The sequence below is a fragment of the Antechinus flavipes genome, chromosome 2, assembly GCF_016432865.1.
Source record: "Antechinus flavipes isolate AdamAnt ecotype Samford, QLD, Australia chromosome 2, AdamAnt_v2, whole genome shotgun sequence".
In the NCBI taxonomy this organism is placed as follows: domain Eukaryota; kingdom Metazoa; phylum Chordata; class Mammalia; order Dasyuromorphia; family Dasyuridae; genus Antechinus; species Antechinus flavipes.
The window spans coordinates 107,711,997-107,736,442 of NC_067399.1; the positions used below are offsets into that span (position 1 = coordinate 107,711,997).

Genomic DNA, 24,446 nt, shown 5'->3' on the forward strand with positions numbered 1-24,446 from the left:
AATCCTGAAAAAAATGGCTATCAGTAACCTATCCCTTCATCATGGCATGCTGATTCACTCTGTGTATTAAATTTACTGGCAAGGAGCAAGACGTTAACAAAAAGTAACAGATAATGTGAACATTTCATGCATAATCTGTAATATGAGATATGTATTAATAGGGAAATTATGATGCATTCAATTATTCTGAAATGCCTTCCAGAGATGTTTTGATTTGGCTGCGCTCTGATAGTAGCAGCACAGCAGGGAACATCTCAAGTGATGAATAACCTAATCTCCTAATCTCAAAATGGGCACTATTCACAGCTAGCCTGGGATAGACTGGTGGAAGAAACCACACTTTTCAGACACGGCTACAGAAAGGAAAAAAAAAAAAAAACATAAAACCACAATTATACAGATATATATTATGCATATATGTACATATGTGTAGGTATATGAATATAGTGTGGATATGTGTGTCTGTATACATGTGTGCATAATATATATTCCGATTGTCTTATTCCCCTCTCCCCATCTCTTGCTTTGAAATAAATAAATAAATAAAAGGTTCATTCCTCATCAGTGCTATTTGGCCCTCCATGATTGTACAAATTTGAATTCTAATCTGGGAGGAAACCTTTCCCCACCTCTAAGAGAAACTTGCAAGACAAAAGGCTATAAAAATGATTGCACTTGCATTAGTGTTTTTAGGATCCCCGCATTTATGAAACATTATGTATGCACAAGAATCCTTCCTAATTTGCCACGTTTCATGCACACCTGGAATGATTTCCCTTCCATCTATACATTTTTCCCTTTGTATTTTCCTTAATTTCCAAAGCAAACCCACCACCCCAGGAAACTGTTCATTTCGTATCATAAGCCCCATGTTCTATAGAGCTGCTTGGGTGTAATTAAGCGGCTACATTTACTTCTTCTTGTGGTGAACAATAGTCTGGTTCCTTGGAGAGGTCAAGCAGGATTTATTTTATTGTGTACATAGTCAGAGCAGTCGAAGAGGCTGTCAGATAGGAACCTGCCATTCTTTGCCATTTATATGGCATTCTCCATACACGAGTGAGCGGAGCTGGCTGATTTTGCTCTAATTTACTTGCCTTCTTTTCTGGTATCAGTGCTACAAGAACTGTTAGCTAATATCCTACTATATGGAAAATAAGTCCTGAAGAAAATATGCTATGCATGTATGCAGGTTTCCCCCTAAATTACTTGATTGCAGTAAGCTCACTTTTTGATTAATGCAATTTTGCATAAAGTAATATTACACGAGTGTATTACTTTTCAGTAATTATTCAATGGAGTTAATATGGCAGACTTCTTGAAGAAAAATTAGAGCAGCGGCATCTCATTTCTCTAAATCCCCAGCACTGTTCAGTGGGGTAACAATAATAATTATGTATAAATAAATAAATTTCTTTTATCAATGTTCACATGGGTTAGAAACAACGGGTAGCCCCATCCCAGACCAGGGCACTAACTGTTGTACTTTTTAATTGGCAATGTTCCGAGGTTCAGAAATGGTTTGCCGGGCAGTTCTATGTTGCCGCAATTTAGGAAAGTGTGATACGGTGATTTGTTGGAACAAGTACCTTTGCAGTTTAATCATCATGCAAAATTATGTATGCTTGAGGTTTGCTTTGTACCTTTGGGGCTGCGACACTTTTTGCCAAATGGGGGACTGGAAAAGCTCTTTGGACTCCCTTTCTTAAAGCAATTTTCTTGCCTCTACATCTTATTTCATGTGAGCATCATTTTAAACTCAAGCAAGATATGGGGCTTTTTAACTAGCCCTTGCTTCCAGAGGTCCCATGCCTACTATTATATCTCCTTACTCCGGTATATACTTTGCAGAGCATTTTCCTCACTAATCATGCTTTAGCAAACAAGGAGGAAGAGGGCCCCATTTTATGAAACTTTCAGATGAGTGATGTTCAGTTGATTTCAGTCTTTAGTATACTAGAATGTACAATTGCTCTGAAGATAAATAAAAGATTCAGCTGGGTGCCACTAGAGAACAGAGCAGCATGTCTCCGGCATTGCTTGAGTCTTATCTGATTTGGATTTGTATACCTCATGGGGAATGGCAAAATATTGGAACAGACGGCTTGATATTTCCGAAGAATATAGTGGGCTTTATTAGCACCAGTTTCACTCCCTGACTGACGGCTTTTTCAAATTTTTTATCTTATTAATCCGTGCTACTGTATGTAAATGTTATTCCTCTCTGCATAAGGGAGGCAACCAGCGATTTGTAATAAATGCTTATGAGTGCCTGAGGCTGCACTTAAACTTTAAAACATCTATTATTAAGTTGCAAAAAAACACTGTAATGGCCAATAGTGACCTCATAGGAATTTTAAACTGTGGTCTGCTCTTCTGCATTAAAAACAAAAAAATTGCCTGAAGTTAGAATTATGAGCTATGCTATTTTAACAGCTGCATTTTGATTATTAAAGTGTGTTTTACAACTGGATTACAATGCTTTTATGGACTCTAGGTATAAGATTTAAAAAGGTCATTAAACATAGTCGTTCTTGTCACAGTGGGTGTCATTGTGTACAATGGACACTACACAATCTATTGGATGTCAAAGCATTTAGGATGGAAAATAGCACGGAGGAGCATTTGAGTTTGCTTAGCCATGTAGATTACTATAGATCTCTCAAGGATTATGACAGTTTGCAGTCGGAGATGACTACTTTCATTATTATTTTATTAATTTGACAAGAAGCCCTACAGATTTTCTGTGTATTGCTGATCCATTTGTCCCAGAAATAATTAAAAATGCCAGCCTGAAGCAACAGACAACAGAAATACTTCTGGCAAATCAATGTTCAGAAATGCATTGCTTGTACTGGAGCCAACTCTTGAGTCCTGAAACATTTCCACATTTTCTCCATCTGATAGTATATGAGCTCATTGACAATAGGTATTGACCCAGAGTTTGGGTTTTGCAAAAAGCAGGACCTTTAAATTGATTTATCCACTATGACATATGCTGGATCCCATATGTAATGTTTACATCTCTTGTAGCCAACACAAACCCAGGATAAAAGTTGTCAGAGCCGGAGGTCCCCTCTGCTTTAGACAGTTCAGCTGGGCAACACAGGGAAACTCATTCTTTTTGACTTTGCCTGGCTTTGTAAACACATATTTAAATCTTTAATTGCCCCTTCTTCCATTTGGCATGGCATCCTCCCTGTGAATAACTGGAATTCATACCATGCATGCAACTGGATTCTGGGTGTCTGTATGTTGATGGGGGAGTGGAAGGGGGACAGGGGTGAGATAAGGAGTATAGACACCTCAAAATAGTTGACAAAATGTCACAAAGGATTGTATTTGCATGTAGTACCATGGGTAGGACACAATGATTAGTGTGCTGTGCGTTGCTGGCAGTGTGTACTCCCGCTCATCCTGATAACATGTCTGCTGCACAGCTCTGAATACTGTATATGTACTTTGAACATGTCTATGACGACCACGGCTGTCATTCTGTTGAAAAATGTAGCTGTGCGAATGACAACGCGAGTTTAATTTTTTTTTAAAGAGGACGTCTTCTAAATAATTATTATCATGCTAATAACATTTGTATTCTTTTGTGTATAATTAAGATCTGCCTGTCTAAGCATGAAATAGGGTTGAAATCGTGAATAAGTATGCTATCCTTAACCTATTTAGTAAATCAGTTTTAATTTAACATTCTTTAGGTTAAATCATAACAATAGCCTGCTGTATACAAAAATTCACAACTCAGTGGCTGTAAACAATCTTAGAAATATTTAATAATCAGCAAAGCTTTTGTGAAATTAAAGAGACCTCTATTATAAACATAAGTACTGAATCAAAAATGATGATTCAACAATTGCAGAAGTCATGTATTTTATTTAATTAGTGTTAACTCTTTATGCTCCAACACGACAGGCACTCTGGAAATTTTGTCTTGACCTCTGTGACTTTTCAATTTGACATTTTTTCAGGGGCATAATCTATTTTATTTATTTAAATTTATACTCTATTCATCCCTTACATCTAAAAGGCTTTAGGATAGCTTTTGGACTCAGGAAGTGATTATTGTATGATGATATTTAGGGATGAAACAGTGGAGTTCCTGTCGTTTAGAAAAGGCACTTACTTGATCTATTTATTTTTCTGAATAATTGTCATTCCATTCAAACAGAGATGTCTCTCTGTTCTGTTGTTTTCTTCTTAAGATTCTGTTGTTAATATCTGATCAATTATGCTTTAAGAAATTATTTTTCTTATTTCATACAGGGGAGCAGTACATTTTTTTTTTTTTTTATTTTCAAGTTGCTTATGCTTTCAATATCCCTGCACATTTACTCTTCCCAATCTGGAATAGAACCATTTGCATGCTGTGATTTATAAGGTTATTGGAGAACACCTCCATTTGTCAATTAGGAGAGGGCACAGACTGCTCAGGAGCAGAGCAAGCAAATAAGATGTCTAAAGAGAAAGGAAAAATAAGAAAAGAAAATGACAACAAGAAGAAAGAGGCAGCAGAGAAAACTAGTGGCACTGATCCCTTCTGCTTTTATCTTACTGGCCAGAGCCAATTATCCTTGTTTTCAATGCCTGGAACAGCTTTTTAGGTATATACACATATCCCCCTGCCTTTTGGTAGGCTATGCATATTCTTGGCCATTAGACACATCTCTTTTTTATATGTGTATTTTTTCCCAGTTTTTCAGCAAATGTATATATGGAATGGATTTACTATGTAAGAAATTCCACTAGCTACTATAAGAAGTATATTACATGGCTCCTGTCTGCAGGGAGATTACAATCTCATTGGGGAAAATTATCTACCAAAAAATGGGAGAAAAATATAAAGCAATACATAACTAAATAATTAGGTAAAGTCCATGGCTGAGTTTTTTCAGATTCCTGCTTCAGCATATCTGTTAACAATAGAGCTTAAGTCACAAGTCTAGTCCAACAGACAAACATTTATTAATCATTTGCTTCATGCCAGCCACTGTTAAATGCTGGGGATAGAAATACAAGCAACAATAAATAAAAGATAGCCCATGCCCTCAAGCAGCTTACATTCTAATGGGGGAAGACACATAAAAGGGAGCTGAAAAGTCTGATGATTGAATACAAGTGGAATAGGGGTTAGAAAGGAATTTTTTTAGAGTGAGAAGGCTATAGGAAAAGAGGGACTGATTTGCTTTCAGTTTCACTTCTCTTTCCTCTGGCTATCTTTTCAGGGAGGTGACAATAGATGATGAAAGAGCTGACATGAAAGAATCAGTAGTATGATGATGAATCTCAAGAATTATTTTTATCTAAAGTAGATAGTCAACCCCACAATTATTAGAAATTGAGTTTTAAGATATCCTAAAGCCGACTATATAGATGTCTGAGTTTGGGGAAGAATTTCATTTTTTTTTAAAATTCTGTTGATGAGAAATGTTTTGCATGGAAAGCTATATTTTTATTCATCAGAATCACAGACTTAAAAAAATATATTTCATTTCATCCGACTGATCTAGTTATAAACAAACTAGAAACATCATAGGATCATAGATTGAATACACATACAAAAAGTACCTAAAAGGTGAAGAATCCGATGTCCTCATTTTATAGATGAATAAGGAAAATGAGGCCCAAAGAGTTTAAGTGGGGTCATGGTCATGCAGCTAGTAAGTGGAAAAGCTGAATTCAGTCTGAGGTCTCCAATGAATAATCCAAAGGTCTTTCTTCTGTACCAGGTTGGCTCCAATTAATCAGCAAACATTTATTGAACATAAATCATGTTGTAATAATTACTTTGGGGGATATAAAAATATCTAAGATTCTATCTTTAAGAAACTTAAATCCCTTTAGATGACAGTAGGAATACTAGTGATAATAGGAATAGAAGTATTAATTCTTCTTATTTTGTTTGTTTGATTTATTGTTTAGGACTTTACGGATGTGTTAAGAGATGATGATGGAGTTCAAGAGATAATATTCTACATTTTGTGGGGATGTACTCTACAATAGACCAACCCAGTCCTATAATAAAGTTTAGATTTTACTGGATAGAAATGAAGAAGGATTTATCTTTCAAAGTAATGGTGATTAATCAGAGGCAGGAACATAGAATATCCAAATGGTATAGCAGGAAAGTAAGCAAGTATTGATTGAGAGTATCTCATCATAAATATCACAAAATTGTGGCTTCCTCAAAACTAATGACTTGGTTGACTTTAGACTATTAGTGTAACTTCAGAAATATGAACATAAAGACTAGTCACTTCAAAACAAACAAACAAAAAAAAATGTGAACAGCAGGGACACAGTCTTGGAATACTCAGTGACAAGGGGACATGTTGAGAAGTGCTGATTTCCCTAATATGTCATAATCTGTGGGTATTGATCAGCTTTCTAAAAGAAAAATCTATTGTATTTTTTGGTGATGTCTAAAAGAGCAAGTTTTTTGTATATTTACCCAGAATTATGTAAGAAACAAAAAAGTAGGGAAGGTAAGAAGGAAGAAAAATAAAGAACCCAATCATTAGGAAAAGTAGTGGTCAGCATTGAGATGGTTTTTATCAAGCAATATCTATAAATCCATAGTCCAAATCTTGACGTCTTTCCATGAACAAGATAGGAAGTGTGCTATAATAGAGCTAGATATTCCATGGAAAAAGTCCCATAAAAACAAGAATTCCAATCTTCTGAAAGTTAAAGGTTAAAGACAGAAATAAAGTATTAAATTTATTTTTATTTTATTTGCTAGTTACATGTTGGTTACTCATTTAAAAAAAAGTTCAATTCCAAATTCTCTCCCTCCCTCCCACCCTCTTTGAAAAAACAATTTAATATTAGTTATACATGTGAAGTCATACAAAACTTCTTTCCATATTAGTCATGTCACAAAAGAAAACACAAATGAAATGAAACAATAAAAATTCCTAAAAAGTTTTAAAAAATTATATGTTGCTTTGCATTGGGAACTCATCAGTTTTCTCTCTGGAGATGGATAGCATCTTTCATCATGGGTCCTGTGGAATTGTCTTGGAACACTCTCTTGTTCAGAGTAGCAAACTCTTTCATACTTGATCATCCTTAAAATATTGCTGTTACCATGAACACTATTTTCCTGGTTCTACTCACTTCACTTTGTATCACTTCATATAAGTCTTTCCAGGTATTTTTATAACCATCTTGCTCATTATTTCTTGTAGCACAATAATTTTTCATTTGTATTTATTTAAAAATTAAATGCAAAATAAGAAAAAAAATATATAAAAAGAAAGACAGAAGAAAAAATATTGTCATTATCCAAAATATTGTCATGGAGGATTTGAAATATGTAACTAATTTCCATTTCAGTAAAGCATATATTTAATAGAAAACATTTTATTCATGATTGCCCATCTTTTCTTTGTTTCCTTGTAGGTTTTGTTTTGTTGTCTGATGATCACTTATTACTTTATTCTTTTTGTACTTTTTCTCCTCCCCATTTCCAAGTAGACCACAGTTAAGTAAACATATATTTAGGTACACATACATATATACATATGCATACATATATAAGTTCATCTATACATGTACATAAATATATCTAAATATACACAAACATATATGTATACACACACCCTTCTCTCTCTCTTTCTCTCTCCACACACACACACACACACACACACACACACACACACACATTTAAAGCAATTTTAATGAGGCTAAACATATAATGCAGATTTCTTTTTTGATTGAATTTTTAAGTTTTAACTTTGAAGTCAATGTTTACTACCCCTAGTTTAAAAAAAAAATCTATTCTTGATCATTGCTATTGTGTTTGTGTTTATCTCTTATTTTCTATCTTTGTTAACTCTTTTTTACTTCTATTCAACAAGTTGCTTTACTTTTAATTAATCTCTTCACCCCATCCACTTTGGATACCTCCTTTATCTTCTTCCCAACTTTTTTCCTTTTTTTCTTTACCTCATTTCTATTAACATATACCTCTTATCCCACTCCCATTTCTATATTCCACCTTATTCATTTTTTTTGCCCCTCATTTCTTGATAGAGTTTGGATGGTGCTATACCCTTCTTAGCATATATGTGTTTTGTTTCCTTTTTAATCCATCCCCAATGTGAGCAGGTTTTCAGAATTACCAGCCCTCTTTTCCCATCTAATTTCTCTGTGTTCTTGTTTTTGTACCTCATGTGTGTAACATAATAGCTATTTTTACCTTTTCCTAGATGATTCTGCTTTTTAAAATTACATCATACTCAACTTTATCTCAGTCTTTCTTTTGGACTACCCAAATATTAATGTCATTTTTAGTCTTATAATTTATATTTCCACATATAAAACACAAACAATTTGTTCTTATTGAGTCCCTTGAAATTAGCTTTTGATGCTGGCTCATATATATTAAATTTTCTATTGAATTCAAGTTTGTTTGAGACAAAATCTTGAAAATCCAAAAGTTCATTGGATATCCATTCTTTTTCACTTATACTTAATTTTGCTGGATATAATATTTTTGGCTGCAACCCTAGGTCCTTTGTAGTTGATATATAATATTATAGATATAGATATAATATTCCAGGATCTGTAGTCTTTTAATGTAGCTGCTGATAAATCCTGAACAATTCTAATTATAGGTCCAGCATCTTTGAATTTTGTTGTTGTTATCACTTATAAACTTTTCTCTTTGATCTGGGTTTTTTTTAATTTAGCAATAATATTCCTACGTGTTTTCCTTGTAGCACAATAATGTTTCATAACAATCACACACCAGAACTTGTTTAGCCTTCCCCCAGTTGATGTACATTCCCTAGACCTCAAATCTTTGCCACCACAAAAAGAACAGCTATAAATATTTTTTTGTATAAATAAGTGTTTCCTTTTTCTTTGATCTCTCTGAGATACAAACTTAGTTCTGAAATTGTCACTTTCCCTCTCTGTCATGCTAGCCAGTCTGATAGCTGTGAGGTTGTTTAATTTGCATTTCTGTAATCATTAATGATTTAGAGCATTTTTTTGATTGATGGCTTTGCTTTCTCCTTATGAAAATTGCCTGTTTGTGTCTTTTACCCATTTATCAACTAGGAAATGGCTCTTATTTTTAGAATTTGACTCATCTTCTTATATATTTGAGAAATGAAGCCATTATTAGAGAAACTTTCTCTAGAAAATATTTTCCAGTATTATGTTTTCTTTCAAAAATTTGGCTGCATTTGTTTTAAAATTGTTTTAATTTAAAATTTAAATAGTTTTAATTTAAAATTTGTTTTAAAGTGCAAAACCACTTTAATTCCATGTAATCCATATAATTCTATTTAATAACTTCATTCCCTATAATCTCGCTGTCTCTTGTTTGGTCATAAACTCTTTCCAGGAGGCAGCTAGGTGGTGTAGTAGATAGAGCACCAGCCCTGAAGTCAGGAGGTCTTGAGTTCAAATATGGTTTCAGACACTTAATCCTTCCCAGCTGTATAAGACTGGGCAAGTCACTTAACACCAATTGCCTCAGCAATAATAATTAACACCCCCCCCAAAAAAAACAAAACAAAACAAAAAAAAACCTCTTTCCTTATCCATAGATTGGAGAGGTAAAATATTCCATGCTCTCCTAATTTACTTATGATATCACCATTTATGACTAAATCATTTTTACTTTATTTTGTTATCTAGTGTGAGATGCCTAGTTTCAGCCCAGCTGTGTTCTTTCCATCAATATTTGTCAAAAGGTAAGTTGTTATCCAAAATGATTAGAATTTTGGGAGATGCAATGTTAGATTACTATGGTCATTTACTACTGTATATTGTCGACCTAATCTATTTCACTCTTTCACCACTCTATTTCTTTGAATCAGATTGTATTGATGATTAAAGCTTTATAATACTATTTGCAAAATATTACTTCTAAGTTGCCTTCCTTCACATTATTTTTTTCATTGATTCCTTTGATATTCTTCACCTTTTTTCCTTCTAGTGAATTTTGCTATTTTTTTCTAGCTCTGCCAATAACACTTCTAGAATCTTTAATTAGTATAGCACTGAAGAAGCAAATTAACTTAGGTAGAATTATCACTTTTTTAATATTGATTTGACCTACCCATGGGCAATTAATCTTTCTCCAGTTCTTTAGTTCTGTCTTTATTTATGATTTTCTGATCACAGTGATATTTTCATAAGATTTTTGTTGTTTTTGTTATTGTGATAGTCAATTATGCTTATGGTTTTTACATTGAAATAATGTTGCAATAAATCCTACCTGCAGATAGTATATGATTTTTGTGATTTGTTACTGTAATCTCTTCATATCTTATTTAATTTTTTTTTACATTGCCAGTTATTAAGAAAATTTCTTACTTTTTGTTCTCTCTGATTTAGGTATCAAACCTATATTTGTGTTATAAAAGTAATTTAATAAGACATACTTTACCAATTTTTTCAAATTGCTTGTAGTAGAATTAACTTTTAAATTTGGTGGTTTTTGAATTTTTTTTCTCAGGAACAAATTCTGTCTTCTTATTTGTGGCTTGCTCAATTTCTCTTTTTGCGAGAATTATTTAAGTATAATATTTCCTCTTCTGTTAATCTGTAAATTTACATTTTTATAAATATTCATCTATTTTGCTGAGATTGTAAATTTTGCTGGCATATTATTGGGCAAACAACTCCTAATAATTGCTTTGATTTCATATTCTATGATGGCTCATTCACTTTTTTTTAATTCCAGTAATTTGATTTTTTTTTAAATCAAATGAATCAATGATTTCTCTATTGTTTTCATAAAATGAAGTTCTATTTTTATTTTTTTAATTCAATGATTTTCTTATTTTCAATCTTATTGCTTTTCCTTTTGATTTTCAGTATTTCAGGTGTTGTGTTTAAAGATTTCTGTTTTCTAATCTTTTTTTAAGTTGCACGCCCACCTCATTCATCTGTACAGCCTTGTATGCTTGAAGCAATGTAAATTTTTCCCAAGTACTGCCTTGGCTGCATCCTACAAGTTTTGCAATGCTGCCATATTTTTTGCATTCCTGTAAATAAACTTATTGTTGTTCTTTTTATGATTTGTTCTTTGACCCACTTTGACCCATAGGATAAGATTATTTAGTTTCCAATGAATTTTTAGTCTATATTTCCATGGATCTTTATTAAATGTAATTTTTATTACATTATGGTCTAAAAAGGTGCATTTAATATTTCTGTTTTTCTGCATTTGGCTATGAGGTTTCAATGCCTTGATATATGGTCAGTTTTGTGAAGGTAGATATATAATTCAGACAAAAATATGTTCCTTTCTTTTCCCATTCAGTTTTCTACATAGGTCTATCATATCTAACTTTTCTAAGATTCCATTCATCTCCTTGCCTTGTTTCTTATTTATGGTATTAGTTCCCTTCTGAGAGGAAATTTTCCCCACATTATAATTTTATTGTCCATTTCCTCCTAAAATTCATTAAATTTTTTCTTTAAGATTTTGGATACTTTGCAATTTGGTGCAAACACATTTGATACTGATATCATTTTATTGTCTATGATGCATTTTATCGATATATATTTTTTCTTTTCTTATCTTTATTAATTGGATCTAAGTTTACTTTTGCTTTCTTGAAATGACTGCTCTGGACTTTGTAACTTCAGCTGAATTACAATATCTTTTGTTCCAGCCCCTTTATTTTAAACATTCTAATATACAATGTCTGGACTAGCTCTCTGGAGGGCCTCAGGATCAGTCAAACTCTTTGGTCTTTAGGAGGAGAAGTGAAGAAGGCAGGCAAGCTGCCACTCGGCTCGTTAAAAATAAATTCTGAATTCTTGAGTTTGGAGCTTGAAGTCTTCTCTCCTCAGCATGTGGCAGAGAGATTATGATCTCTCTCCCTTAGCCCTCCAATCCGTTCCTAGGATTATCTCCCCACTACACATTCAGCAAGCACCAATGAGGAGAGCCATCATATTACCATATTATCTAAATATATGCTTATAGAACCATTATCTCACATCGAGTAAGTAATTAGCCTTAAATGCTCTGTTGTCTTAGATTCAAGTATACCTTTCCAGAGTTCTGGAACCCTCAATTCTAGCCCCTTTATTTTAAACATTCTTTCTTCTCTTCTCCTTTCTTGTCCTCTCCTCTCCTCAATTGATAATAGAAATCTATTTTTCCCAACAGAGATGCAGAAGAGTAAGCAGATAAGAGAAAGGTGTGTGGAGATGACAAAAGGGAGGGCAGATAAAAGAAGGCAGTAGTCAAAAACAAAATAGATTTTAGAGGCAGGGAAAGAGAGGAGGAAAAACAGAAGCACATAGGACAAAGGGAAAGAAGCAGCTGGTAATCATAACTATGAATGTGAATGGGAAGAACTCACCTATAAGATGGAAGTGAGTAGCATTGTGAATTAGAAACTTGAATATTTGTATACAAAAAAAAAAAAGAGAGAGAGAGAGAGACAGAGACAGAGACAGAACAATAGAGCAAGAGAAAAGAAGAGAGGAGAGGAGAGGAGAGGAGAAAATTATGTATATACACACACATACACACACACACACACACACACACACACACACACACTTTTCTCTTTGAACCAATTTAAATATGTTAGGTTCAAAAAATGTTAGGTTTCACACACTGTGACAGGTCTTCCTTACATACCTCTTTGCATGAGGTAATTTTCCCCATTCTTCCTCTTCCTCTCCCCCCACGCCCCAAGTCTTATCCTAAGATATCCTTCTTTCTTGCCCATTCATTGTTTATACTATCCCAACATATTCAACTCACTTTTGTGCCCACTTTCTATATATAGTTTTTCTGATTGCTCTATTAATGATAAAGTTCTTAGAAGATACATGTATAATCTTTTTATATAGAAAGTTAAACTATTTAATCTTATTGAATATCTTTCATGTTTACTTTTTTATGCTTATCTTGAGTCTCATATTTGCAAGTCATATTTTATATTCAGTCCTGTCTTTTCATCAGGAATGCTCAAAATCCCTCTATTTTTATTAACAACCATTTATCCCCTTAAAGTATTATATTCAGTTTTCTATATTGTTTTATCTTAGTTGTAATCCAAGTTCTTTTGCCTTAGAGAATATCATATTCTAAGTTTTCTGATTCTTTAATATGGAAACTTTTAAATCTTGTATGATTCTTATTCTGGCTCCATCACATGTACATGGTTCATTTCTTCCTGTTTACAGTGTTTTCTCTTTGACTTAGGAACTTTGGAATTTCACTAAATAATTCCTGGGAATTTTAATTTTGGGAGCTCTTTCAGATAGTGATCAGTTGATTCTTTCCATTTCTATTTTATTCTCTGGTTTGACCATATTGGAGCAGTTTTTTTTGTTTTTTTGTTTTTTTGTTTTTTTTTTTTTTTTGGTGACGATTTCTTGAAATATGATGTTTCAACTCTTTCTTTGATGATAGTGTTGAGGCAATCAAATAATAATTAACATATCTCTTCTTGATCTATTTTCCAGAAAAGTTGTTTTTCCTATAAAATATTTCCCTTTCCCCCTTTTTTCATTCCTTGGTTTTATTTTATTAGTTCTCAATGTCTCATAGAATCATTAGCTTTCATATGATCAATTCTAATTTTAATGGAATTATTTTCTTTAGTTACCTTTGGTACCACTTTTTCATTTGGCCAGTTCTGTTTTTTAAGGTGTTATTTTCTTCATTATTGTTTGTGCTTTTTTTGAACCAATTTTCATAATTTTTTTCTTTAGCTTTCATTTCTTAAATTTTTCCCTTTACCTCTCATATTTGATTTTGACACAAAGTTTTTAGTTATTTCAGGAATTCTTATTGGATTTGTGTTCAGTTTATATATTTTTCCCCTTTGAAGCTTTGTTTATAACTGTTTTGACTTCATTGTTGTCTTCTGATTTTTGTGTCTGAATCTTTCCTGTCATCACTATAGCTTTTTATTATTGGGCTCTTCTTTGTTATCTACTTTTTCCCCATATTATTTCATGATTTGGAACTTGATGTTAATATTTAGTTCTGTTTCATTAACCATGCCTTGCAATACAGGCTTTGCTTTGTACCTATAGTTTACCCCTGGAGTTGACTGATCATTTCCTTGATCTGAATTCTCATTGCTTTTAGTTTGTTTTACTTTGCATTACTATAATCATTGTTCTTTATATTTTTCTGTTGGTTCTGTTTTAATTTACTGTGCGTCAATTAATATAATAAGTATTTTCAAATTTCTCTGAATTTCTCATATTTTTTATTTTTATGGAATAATATCATATGTCTTGAGATAAATATATATTCATATTTATATATTAAAATTTACATATATCACTGTATTATAAAAGAAATTAAGTTCTGGGATAAACAGAATCTCATTACACTTTCTGCATGTCTCTCTTTCTTTCTCTCTCTCTGATCCTCCTCCTCCTTTCTCCCAATTATACAGTTTATATATTATATATACATACAAAAAAGCAGTCAATATGAGTTTTTTTTGACAAATTATAAATACATGCATCCAAAGAAGGTCAAAAATAAAAAGAAATGTAATATAATGTATATATATAATATAATGCATAGGTATACACATACTATCCACACATGTACACAATACATTTATGTATATATGTGCATATTTATAATGTGGTCATATGTGTCTATTGTAGACATGCATGCCCAACATGAATACACATGCTAATACAATAAGACTCAACCTATTCAAAAACTAATTTTTTTTAAGTATACACACATAAATTTATTTATGTGAACATGCACAGTCCTGAGGAGGTCAGAAACAAAAGAAAAGATTGTATCTCTCTACTCATATGTCTATTTGTCTATCCACTTACTTACAAAGTTCCTTCTTATTTTTATCTTCTTGAGATGTTTGTCACTAGTGATATTAATGAATGAAAGTAAGTGAAAAATTTAAGCATATTTCCAAATTGGATTATAGAGCAATTGTTCAAGTTTACTGGTCCATTGTGTTTTGATGTGCACAGCCCTTTATATCATTTGTTTTTTCTTTTACTATCTATCATTTTTGTGAATAGGAGTCATTTTAATTATTATATTCTATCATAACTAATTCAAAATTATTTTTATATGGTGGCTCATCATTTCTATTTCCTCTTTGGAAAACTATTCCTATCCCAAGTTATTATTCAGAATATAAAATGTTATTATAGGAGAGATTTCCATAAAGGATCATCTATGCCATGACTATTATCTTAAGTTTTAAATTTCATTATGATGTTAAAAGATAGAAAATTAATATTGATTGCATTGTTAATTTTGCTCAAAGACAGACATTATGTAGAACTCAAAGAAAATTATTATCTGGTGCCATGTCAGTTAAAATGCTGTTTGCTCCTAATGATGAAAATGTTGTAGACTCTGGGGCATGTCTCCAAAAACACTTTAGCATACTTTTTAAAATGTCAATGAATACATCATCTATAGCATATTCATAAACAACACAAATTAGAAGAGTATGTGAAAGGCGAAAAAAAGAGTTGTCTGTGGTTTAGTGTGCTAATAAGTGATAATACTGTGAATTACAGTCAAGTCAAAGGAAAATGATAATTATAAAAATAACTGTATGGAAGGTGAGAAAACCACATGGAAAAAGGCTGCCTTCACCTTTGATTCACTATTTTCTTTTAGAATAGTAGCCAAATAATCTTGTCCAAGAGATGATATAACTACAGATGTATCCATGTACATTAATGAGACAGAGGCAACTGTTCAACAGTAATAACCTTTTTAAAGGTTTATAAAGGTCTATTAAAGGTAAATGAAGAAAAATAAGATCATCATTGAAAAATTAGATTATACAAAGTCATCTCTACTTAGTCAATCCCAGAATGGAAAAAAAAAATACTTTATGAAGACTGTCATTAAAAAGAATTTTTAAAATCCTATCAGATAAAGTGTTGAAATAGGTGGATGTTAACTTTATTATCCAGAATAAATCATTCCTTGAGTGGATTGTTAATATGTGTATATGCATATGTAAAATATGTATGGGCTATTTATGCCCACAACATAATACATACATATATGCTAGATATATGTATACTTGTATTACATATCATAAAGTATATACATATACATTATAATTTGTATATTTATAAATACTTATGTGGTATATTTATAGATCTAACAATCTTTGCTTAAAGATTTCACCCAAGTTGGCTTGATCTGGTCTATAACCTCTCCTCCAAGATTTCCTTTCCCTTTTTCTGTCAACAAGATTACTTTACAAGGGCAGTTGAACCATGACTCTTAGTTGGAAATCTGATTAATACATATAGATTAATGTGTGAATGACTCCTGACCATCTTAATTTTTAAGCCTTCTAGGTCTAATCTCCCAATGTCATATACACTACAAATAAGAAACTTCTTAGAGTAAGTAATATATATGTAATGTATACTTTCAAATGTGATTTTTATTTTTTTTAGGTAAGGAAACACTGAAATTATACCACAGGGGTGAGACTTTTTTCCTTTTTAAATAGTCAGGTGTTCATGAAATCATAACTTTTTAACCAAAAATTAGGAGCTATTAAAAGCTTAGAATAGAATATCTAGTACAACCCATACCTAAAACAACCCCTCCTATAATCTCTGCAATTGGGCAGAGACATTCAAATTCATCTTGAGGTCCTCTAGTGAAAGGGGATTTAGACCTCCTGAGGAAGTCCAATCCTCTGGAAGAGCTCTAATTATTTGTCAATGTTTTCCTTATATCAAGCTGAAACCTGCCTCTTTATAATTAATCAAATTAAAATCTGTTTCTAGACCTGCCTTTTAAGGCCAGAGTGACCCTGTCTAATCTCTCTTGTAGTTGCCATTCTTTCAAATACTAGAAGATAACAATCATACTCTTCCCAACCAAATCGTCTTTTTCTCTGGCCTAAATGCCCTCATATTCTTCAATTAATCCTCCCATGACATTATTTTTGAGGAAATAACATGGAAAAGCTGAAAGATCCACCCCTAAATTTAGAGTTAGAAAGTCTGTGTTCAAATCTGCTGCTGACTACCTGGGTGACTTTTCTTTTTTCTTTCTTTTTTATAGAATTATATTTCTCTGGGATTCAAATATCTTTATCTTTAAAATGAAGACATTACATTAAACGATTACTAACATTTCCAGTGATAATATTCTAGGATCTGTAATCTATGAGTACCTCACCACCCTAGTTATATGCTTCTGAATCATCTCCCACCTGTCAGTGACTTTCTTAGACTTTTCCACATGGAAGAGAAAATAATATTTGAGATGTCTGACCAAGAGTGAAAACTGTGAGACTATACTCTCCCTCCTTTTGGACATGACACTTCTATTCATGCCATCTAATATTGTGTTAGTTATTTCAGATTCCATATCATCCTGTCAACTCATATTGAACTTGCAGTCCACTCAAATGTCATTTTCATATAAACTGTTATCTAGCTACATCTTCCCATTCTATTCTTGTATAGTTGATTTTTATTTAAGCCTAAGAAAAGGAATTTACATTTCTTTTTATTTGATTTCATCTTATTAGAGTTGATCTATTGTTTAGCAAGGTCAGGGTCCTTATGGATTCTTTTTTTTCTGTCATCCATTGTATTTGATATCCTGACCTCATGAAATTTGCAGATCTGATGATCCTGACAGGGTCATTTTATTTTTAAAAATTTAAAACAGTGGTCAAGAGTAGATACTGATTCATTCCGTTAATGACTGTTCCACTACAGATCTTCCTGGGTAAGGAACATGGCACAGTAAGTTCAGATATCACTTTTTGAGAAAAAACTACCTGTGGTAATTTTAGTAAAGAACTTTTCTTCCACAATTGCTTCAGTTTCCTTATCTCTCAAATAAAGGAGATAAACTAGATGTCCTCTAAAGTCCCTCTCACTTTATGAACTATGGTCCTAAAGCCTTGTGCTTCCAAGGCTCTAAAGACTAATGACTACTCTTTATGTCCTGTTTTTTGACCCATGACAACTCTGTCTATACCTAGTATATTGTCTTCATCTTGTCTACAAGTATCTCATAAGATACTTTGTCAAATTCATTACTATATTGCAAGTAATCCCTGGATCTATCAATCTTATAACTGTAACAAAAGGAAATTAGGTTATGTGACTTGGCCTTAATGGATCATCCTGGCTCTTAGCCATTGATGCTTCCTTTGCTAAATGTTCACAACACCTTCCAAGTAATAAATTCTTAAATTTAGTGAGGTGCAGAAGTCAAGTTCCCTTTTGTCAATAGTTAGAATAATCTAGTTTCTTCCTTTCTGTTAAAATCATGATATCACTTTGCTCTCTTCAATCATGTGCCATCTCATCTATTATGTGCAATTTTTCAAAGATCATTGACAAAAAATCAGCAATTACAACCTTATATTCTTTAGTTACCTTAAAATGTAGCTTGGCTGTATCTGCAACTTGTACTCATTAAGAATGGAAAGGATTCTTAGCATTCCTTACTTACATTGAGTTTCAACTCCATTAACAATTTTTTTTGGCTGTTTTATTCTTCCTGTTGTAAAGATCGTTAACTTGGTAATAAAAACAGAAACAAAACTGAAGTTGTTATTTGGTCTCTTTATGTTATCATCATTCCAACTACCCCAGCTAGGGGGCTTTTATTTCCTTTAATTTTCTTCTTGTCCCCACTGTAGTTAAAAGTAGCTCTTTCTGTTTCCTTCAATATTCCTCTAAATCTATTACCTTTCCTGGGCCTTACAGACATTCTTATTGGAAATGTACTTAAAAATTCTTTTGTTTCTATCTTTTTCTACATCTTTTCTAAATTTAAGTTCATTGATCAGTTTCCTATGAAACTATGTTGTCTTCTTTGAGTATTTCTCACTTTTCTTCTACATCAGAATCATTTGTATGCCATAGCATTGGAACTTCATTCTTGAAAACCTTCCCTTAACTCTAATTTTTATTGTTTTATTAGATGGGAGAACTAATTTTTCTAACACATTTATCTTCCATCATTATTGAATGAACAATTGTACTATTTTCTAGATAACTAATAAAAGTAAAAATATGTTTCAGATTCAAGAGATTATTTTTTCTAATAAACCATATATTTTACATCTTCTTAAATGGACTATATAAAATTATATTTTTCATGACCCAAGATCATCATTAATTATTGTCCTGGGTCAATAATAAAAAATGTTGACCTGAGGGACCACTGAAATACGTCAGGGATGTTTTCTATAATAAATATTCATCTAGAATTGTGCTTTTAAGATTCTTGTTTTTTAAATAGATTTTTTTTTTAAAGATGTTAGTTGTCTTTCTTGGTGCTGCCACCATTCTTACATAAAACAAAATTCCTTCCCTTTTTCTAATTTGGTGTTTCTCTTTTGTATGATGAAACCAAATAATTGAACTTGTTAGAATCTTGTGGGGGAAAGCAAATCAGCTTTGAGGAAACAATCAATTAAGTTATAATCTTTTAAGTTAAATTTCTACTTAAGTTCATGGAATTGTGACTTCTATTGTGTCTTGTCAAATTGTTTATTTTATTATTTGGTGCATGCTACTTATTTTCTGACTCTTGACCAGGTTCCATATGGTGGAGATTGCCAGATAAATGGCATTAAGATAGGGTAGTAATTAATGTATTCTGAAATATTTCTATAACTCTATTTTATATAAGGTGAAATTCAGTATTCAGTAGTTCCTTTTTTGATTTCCCAAAGAGGGGATATGTTGTGATATGGGAGCCACCTGGCAGTGACTGTTGGAGGGCTAACTCAGACCTCTAGAATGGATCTCTTCATGTGAGAGGATGATGATGATGATACAAGGAGATTGAGAAGCAGTTGCATTATCTGACCTCTCTTTTCTTCCCTCTGCCTCCAATTTATTTCATTCCTAATCCACAAGCAACACCCATGTCAGTAAAGGCTGCTTTGCAACTCCTTCAGATATTATGATCCACAGCTGTGGAGGCTCTCAGAGAATTGACCTGCACCTTCACTTAAGCATGGTCCTTAAAAAGGATATTTCCCAAAGTACTGAATGCACATCTTTGGAAGGTAGTTTAAACCTGACCACAGAAGTATGGTAAAATAATAATTTCCTCTTTGCATAGATGTTCTCCAAACCTCCATTAGTCCAAATGGAGGTATCATATACCAGATCTTCTGTTAAAGAGTGCTGATTATGGAAAATAGTGGCATAATAAGTACATTTTGTGTCTGGGAAAACCATGATACCCTAGTGGGGTATGGTGGGAAAATATATATTGGCCTATCTAAATATATTTGAGGAAGTCACTTAGTGTTGTCTTTGACAGAGTATTTGGATTGTATAAGAAGCCAGGAGACTGGGAAGAAAAAAAAAATCTTGCAAGGTTTGCTGAAAAAGACATGTGGGTCTCTGGGCACAATAACTGTCCACTTCTTAGGATGTGGTTGACATAAGAGTATTTTTCATGAGACCAAAAATCAGAATAGTTATGGTAGAAAGAGGAAATCCTGAGCAAGATCTTTGGTTTAGAATCTCACATCATTCAAAATTTGTCAGCCAATATGAAAGTAGTCTGGAAGTATCCTCTCTCTATAATGGAGAACTTTACCTCAGGAGTGACCTGTGTGACTACCTGTGTGATATGAGGATAAGATTTGGATAGGAATTAAGATATAATGAGTCCATTTGGTCCCTTCTAAATAAGAAAAGGTTAGATGCAAAGGAACTAAGAGGCAGTAGAAAAAGAAGCAAGAACTCTTTCATCTACTGAGAGCCAAAAAAAAAAAAAAAGATAGAGAGAGACCACTGGCTCCTCAATAGGATATTTGCGCTAGAAAGTCTTTCCAGGTTTTAAAGCTGGGAGTATATGACAGTAAATCATTAGAACTATGCAGATCTTTGGGGAAGGATATTGAATGGCAAATATAGTTATTTTTATATAGCTTTATTCGCTTTTTTATTAACTTACAAACTTTTTTTTTTTTTTTGCACTTGAAGAACCACAGGTTTATAAGAAGAGTTGATGACCACACACTGTAAGGTGTCAGTGTAGCTGAAACATAATATAAATGAAGGCAGCAGATTATAGCAGTAAAACACACCCCCCTTCTAGAATTACTGATAAAATGGAAGCAACCCTATTAACATAAAATTCCTTATTAAGAAATGCTGTGTGTCTACCATACTGTCTATAGAACTAACAGAAAGTGAGATCCCCAGTGATCCTTATTACTACTCATGGTACAAGAGGTAACTGTGAGGGTCCATCTTGTATTTAAAAGGTCCTTCTTATTGATGGTTGGAGACATTTGATTAACTTTTTAGGAAAATGGCAGTCTACCAAGAACACATGGCAAAAAATATCTCCTCAAACCAAACATATAAGATTCCTTAGAGATAGTGGGCTCGAAATAACTAAGAAACTGTAGACATGTATGTAAACAGCACATGTGACCAAACATGCAACTCTGGATTATGGGGAGTCCTTTTCTCTCTGTGTGAATTCTCATGAGATTCCATGAAAAGAATGATATTGCTTGTATCCTCTTGTATGAGGGGAACCTCATAGGCCATCATGTTTCTGTTGATATATTAATCTGCTGATAGCCTGCAGTTTCTCCAGATTGCAATGTCCATAATTCACTAAATATACATATCCAACTTCAAAAGACAGGAGGAAATCTGATCAGAAAGTCTTGCCCAGATGCACATTTTGTCAATTTGAGGTAAACATTAATATATACAGCTATAAGGCAAATTACATGCTTAACCATTATTTCTTTTGCATTGTCTTACTCAGATTGAGAATTACTTTTTCATTTAGGCTCACAATTTTCTTTAACATCTCCTCCTCCTCCTTCTCTTCCTTTTTCTCCTCCTCCTCCTCATCCTTCTCCTCCTCCTTCTCCTCATCCTCTTTCTTTTTCTTCTTCTCCTTCTCCTCCTCCTCCTCCTCTTTTTTTTTCTTCTTCTCCTTCTCCTCCTCCTCCTCTTTTCTTTGAAAATATCATAGTCCAAACTCTTATTACTTCTATTTCTTTATCTCACCAAATATAAGGATTGCTTCTTTTCTCTCATTTTACTTTCTTCCTTTTTCTTCCACATAGGAAATATTTTTTGGATCTTCTACATACCTTTCTATAAGGTGAGGCATAATTGTTATGATCAGATAATTTTTTTTATTTTAATCTTCTCTGGATTAAGAAGACCTCAAAATGAGTAAAGGCCTCCAAGTTATCCACGAATAAGGAAAAGGACCCATATGTCCCCAAATATTTAAAGTGGTCCCTTTTATAGTGGCAAAAAATGGAGAGTATGTGGATGTCTGTAAATTGGGAATTGTTAAATGAATTATAGCATAGGAATATAAAAAACTATTATGTCATAAGAAATGATGAAAAAGATGGTTTCAGACCAACCTGGGGACATTTATATGAATTTATGTAGAGTAACATAAATAGAGCAAAGAGAATAATTTAGTCTGTAAAAACAACAGTGTGAAGACAAACAACTTTGATAATTTTAACAATTCTCACCTATGTAATGACCAACCATAGCTCCAGAGAATTGATGAACAACTATATTACCCATCATGTGACATAGAGGAGCTGTATTCAAGATATAGGGGCAATTAAATGGCACAGTATAGACAACAGTGGACTTGAAATCATGAAGCATCATCTTTATAAATTCAAATCTTGCTCTAGTCATTAGGTGTTTGATGCTGGACAATCACTTAATCCTGTTTGCCTCTGTTTCCTCATCTATAAAAATGAGTTAGAGAAGGAAACAGCAAATCACTTCGGTATCTTTGCAAAGAAAACTTGAAATGGGGTTACAGAGAGTAAGACAGGACTGAACAACAATAACAACATTCAAGATATACAACAAGGCACACAATTTTGGGCATAGATTCTGTGGGAATGTTTTGCTTGATTGTGCATATTTGTTATGAGATTTTTTTTTTCCCAACTGGAGGATGTAGGAGGCAGAAAAAGTAAAAGCATATAAAATAAAAAAAAATTAAATTTTTTCAAATAAGAGAAAAGTGGGTGTCTGATGAGTATTAATCAGAGTTTCTTCAATTTGGTCTAGTTAGTGACAACAGTTCCATATTTGTCTAACAAAACAACAGCAGAATTCCACCTTAGTAGCAGCCAGTGTCATTCTGTCTGAATGCAAAAATATACCAAAAATACTTCTTCCTTGACAAGAGCTGTTTTCCTCACCTTCTCAATCAAACCAGAATAATAATCTACTGGCCTAGATTTTTAAGAGCTAACTAATCAGAGGTGAAAAGGCAGAGGCAATCAGAGAGAATTGATGAGGGTCTTTTTCCTTCTACATATTCTAGCTCTTTGACTTCTATTTATTTAGTATTTGTCCAAAAAAAAAAAAAAAAACAGTTGGTAGAAGTAGCCAGGAGCAAGCATGTAGTGTGTCAACCAGAACTAAACTTACTGCATCTCTGGGAAAGAACTTTATTGGGAGAAGTCATTCACCAAGGCTCATGAGAAAAGGAGGAAACCAGAATACTGATAGCATTCGTTCAAAAAGATATAAACAGATACCAAAAAAGGGAGAGGATATAGTTAGATATTCCTATCTGGAATCACCTCTGTCTAATAACTGTAGGGAGAAGTTTCCTGACTCAAGGAAGAGAGGAAAATTGATATTGGCTTAGGTAGCACTATAATTTCTACTATATTAAAAAAATATATAGCTGGAAATATACAGGAAATAAATAAGAAGGAAGGTAGGAAGAAAGGTAAGAAGGAAGAAAGCAAGCAGGAAAGAGAGAGAGAGAGAGAGAGAGAGAGAGAGAGAGAGAGAGAGAGAGAGAGAGAGAGAGAGAGAAAGGAAGGAAGGAAGGAAGAAAGGAAGGAAGAAAGGAAGGAAGGAAGGAAGAAAGGAAGGAAGGAAGGAAGAAAAGAAAGAAAGAAAGAAAGAAAGAAAGAAAGAAGAAAAGAAAGAAAGAAAGAAAGAAAGAAAGAAAGAAAGAAAGAAAGAAAGAAAGAAAGAAAGAAAGAAAAGGTAAGGAAAGAAAAGAGTAGAAGTTTTATAGTGAAGTGAAACAAGCTGCTTTCTAGGAAAAAAAAATAGCAAAAAAATTCTAGAAGGGCATACTCAACAACTAAAGATAAAGTGTTCTTACAGAGATTTATGATTTTTTAAAAGTAAACACCAAAAACAAATTGTCTGTCTTCTGTTGGAATCCTTACTAACTGCTAAGTAATTAGAGTTGATCTAATCTTACAAGAAGTTGTTTTGGCCAGAACCTGAAACAAGGTACTAAGTAGAACTAATCAAGACAAGGCTTGTGTTCCCACCTTTACTCAAGGGAGTCCACACCTTAAAGCTCTTTGGGCCAGAGAGCACTATGGGAGAAAACCCATAATCCCATTCTCTCAGAAGGTTCACATATAAGGCGAGACAGCCATTCCAGAATACATTTTTTCCTCTTGGCTGGCTGATCGCGC

General features: G+C 33.0%; 1 long non-coding RNA gene across 2 annotated transcripts in view; it reads left to right on the forward strand.

Moving 5' to 3' along the window:
• LOC127548106 (uncharacterized) overlaps positions 1 to 24,446 on the forward strand; it is a 748,785-nt gene that overhangs the window by 456,564 nt on the left and 267,775 nt on the right. Inside the window, exon 3 of one of the 2 annotated variants that reach the window (XR_007950318.1) lies at positions 9,664 to 9,719. The exons of the other annotated variant lie outside the window; for it this stretch is intronic. This is a non-coding gene — a long non-coding RNA (uncharacterized LOC127548106). The remainder of the gene's footprint in view (positions 1 to 9,663; positions 9,720 to 24,446) is intronic. 2 annotated transcript variants of the gene reach the window in all.